This window comes from Sus scrofa, chromosome 1, assembly GCF_054392235.1.
Source record: "Sus scrofa isolate SSC_HxYL_T2T_F1_AM1 chromosome 1, Sscrofa_HxYL_maternal_Yorkshire_Landrace_v2.0, whole genome shotgun sequence".
NCBI lineage: Eukaryota > Metazoa > Chordata > Mammalia > Artiodactyla > Suidae > Sus > Sus scrofa.
In genome coordinates, this window is record NC_139383.1 from 106,068,702 (window position 1) to 106,071,919 (window position 3,218).

A 3,218-nucleotide genomic window follows, 5' to 3' on the forward strand; every position below is an offset into this window, starting at 1 on the left:
ACCACCGCCGGCACTTCCTACGGCAGCCGCCGAGGCCCGAACCGCGCTTCTGAGAAGCTCCGCCCCCATCCGGCTGAGACCCGCCCCGCACTCCCACCCACAGGGCCGCCTTGCGGTGCAGACCTGCGCGGTCCACTGCCCCAGCTGGGACAATCCCGAAGCACCGGCTTTGAGACCAGCCAGCATCGAGGCGCTGAAAATGTAAAATACACAGGAAGAAACGGAGAACGTAAAATCTCCCAGTAATTTAAAACTGCCGATTACATGTTGAAATGATATTTTGACTATATTAGGTCAGTAAAGTAAATTACTAACATTAATTTTCGGGGCTTGTTGATACACTTATTGTCTTTGTAAAATAATACACTCAATAAGTTGATATACTTATTGTCTTTGTAAAATCTTCACGGAAAATTGAAGTTTGGTTGAACTCTCAGCAGCCCGTTCGTGAGCTGTAAAGAAGATTGCCCTCTGAGCTACTCGATCTTTTTTTCCGGGCAGGCGACCTTTGGGAACAAACAATTCTACCTCTTCTTTTTCACTTCTTTCTTTCTTAGGCTGCTCCTTATACGCTGGATTCTCTCGTATTGCCGCATGAGCTTTCGTAAACATTTTTCCATGTCTGGAGTTACTTTTATTCTTTATGTATTGAGAGAACAGTTTCTCCTAAGCAACCTCATCTTCTTCAGTCAGGTAAAGCATGTAATCTACAACGTTCTGCCCCATGATGTGCTTTCGGTGTATCTCAGCCTTGAATTCTTTGCTTTCTGAATCATAACAAGGTTATCATTTGGTACTGTGAAGGATAGACAAGCCTCCATCTACAGCTCAATTCAGGGCCCTAAAAACTTTGTTTCCAGTAGTAGTCCTGGCAAGCCCTGCATCCAAATAACAGGTGAAGTTACCAGGTTGACTATCAATGTTTTCCATATTGTATTCATCTCCAGTCACCTCAACCTGGCCTTCACATATGTGGTCCATACTAAATCTATTAAGAAGCTTGCGGGCCAGCAGCAAGTCAGTACAATATGCTGCAGCATGATTTGTCAGGCCAATCCTCGCACCATAGTTTGGGAGTTGGTGAGTATGAGCTGCACAAACTATCATATCTCCTATACAAGCATAAGCAATCTGACAAATGATATCTCTGTTGGTTACACAAACTAACTCCCGTATTCGGGTGTGTTGTACTTATTTTTTATCTTGGATGACCAATCATTTCCCAGCATAGTAGTCAGTTTTACCCTCTTGTCTTCTTCTAGATTTCACTTGATACCTCTTGATGAAACCCTTATTCTTGACAACTTTTACAAAGCCCATCCTGCAGAACAGAGCTCTGAATCCAAAGCATGCTGCAGAGCAGCAGGCTAGGCCTAGCACCAGTCTCAGGGTGGGGTGGAGTAGGGGGAGGCACTAACAATCATTTTTACGGTTTATTTCTACTTTTTAAAATTTTAATGTGGCTATGAAGACCTTGATCGCAACATGTGAATCTTGTCCAATACTTCTTTTTTTTTTTTTTTTTTTTTTTTTTTTTTTTTTTGTCTTTTTGCTATTTCTTTGGCCGCTCCTGCGGCATATGGAGGTTCCCAGGCTAGGGGTCGAATCGGAGCTGTAGCTGCTGGCCTATACCAGAGCCGCAGCAACGTGGGATCCGAGCCGCGTCTGCGACCTACACCACAGCTCACGGCAACGCCGGATCGCTAACCCACTGAGCAAGGGCAGGGACCGAACCCGCAACCTCATGGTTCCTAGTCGGATTCGTTAACCACTGCGCCACGATGGGAACTCCCAATACTTCTTTTGTACAGTGCTGTACAAGATGCTCCCAAGAGCTGTCTGAGCTATTAATATGTAATTCCTATTTTATAGATGAAGAAAATAAACCTTTTTTTTTTTTTTTTTTTTTTTTGGTCTTTTTAGGGCTGCACCTGAGGCATATGGAAGTTTCCAGGCTAGGGAATGAATTGGAACTCTATCTGCCAGCCTATACCACAGCCATAGCAACGCTGGATCCTAGCCTCATTTGTGATCTATACCATAGCTCAAGGCAACACCAGATCCTTAACCCAGTGAGTAGTGCCAGGGATTGAACCCATATCCTCATGGGTACTAGTCAGGTTCATTACCACTGAGCCACAACAGGAACTCCAAGAAAATAAATCTTTGATAAATAAATGTTTTAAAAAATTAAACTAAAATAACATGCCTTAAAATTACTCAGTGAGAAACATTCTCCTATTTTTTTTTTATGTAAAGTTCCCAGTCCAGGGATTGAAGCCAAGCCACAGCAACGCAGGGCTGGAGGTCAAACCTGCAGCTTCCCAGCTACAGACAGATTCTTTGCCTGCTGTGCCACAGTGGGAACTCTGCAACATTCTCCTTGATCAAACTCTAGAAGGTCCTCTGAGCTGTCTTCTCCACTAGACCTCAACTTTGGCCTAAAAAACTGAAGATTCTCAATACAAATTATTTCATCTAATCCTTTATCCCCATATTGAAAGACTTAAACACTAATATAATTTCTAACAGCTCAAGTCATACCTAGGATGACCGTAGCCCTTCTTAAAGTGCCTGCCTGGCAAAGTTAAGGCTCCCAAAAGAATGATGTACTATTTATTCTAGCTAATCCCTGAAAATAGGCCCCTGAACACCTTAAATGCTTTAGAGCATTTTGGGGTTTTTTTGGGGGGCCTTTTTATGGCCGCACCTGCAGCATATGGAAGTTCCCAGGCTAGGGATCGAATTGGATTTGCAGCTGCCAGCCTATGCCACAGCCACAGCAACACCAGATTCGAGCCACTTCTTTTTTTTTTTTGTCTTTTTTTTTTTGTTATTTCTTGGGCCGCTCCCGCAGCATATGGAGGTTCCCAGGCTAGGGGTCCAATCGGAGCTATAGCCACCGGCCTACGCCAGAGCCACAGCAACTCGGGATCCGAGCCGCGTCTGCAACCTACACCACAGCTCACGGCAATGCCGGATCGTTAACCCACTGAGCAAGGGCAGGGACCGAACCCGCAACCTCATGGTTCCTAGTCGGATTCGTTAACCACTGCGCCACGACGGGAACTCCCCGAGCCACTTCTATGACCTACACCACAGCTCACAGCAATGCCAGATCCTTAACCCACTGAGCAAGGTCAGGAATCGAACCCACATCCTCATGCATACTAGTCAGGTTTGTTTCTGCTGAGCCATAATGGGAACTCCAGCATTTA

The 3,218-nt window shown here is 45.0% G+C and overlaps 1 pseudogene; it reads right to left on the bottom strand.

Annotated features, from left to right (window-relative positions):
• Nucleotides 1–384: 384 nt before the first annotated feature.
• On the bottom strand, nt 385–1,337 carry LOC100521539 (large ribosomal subunit protein uL18 pseudogene; annotated as a pseudogene).
• Nucleotides 1,338–3,218: the final 1,881 nt, after the last annotated feature.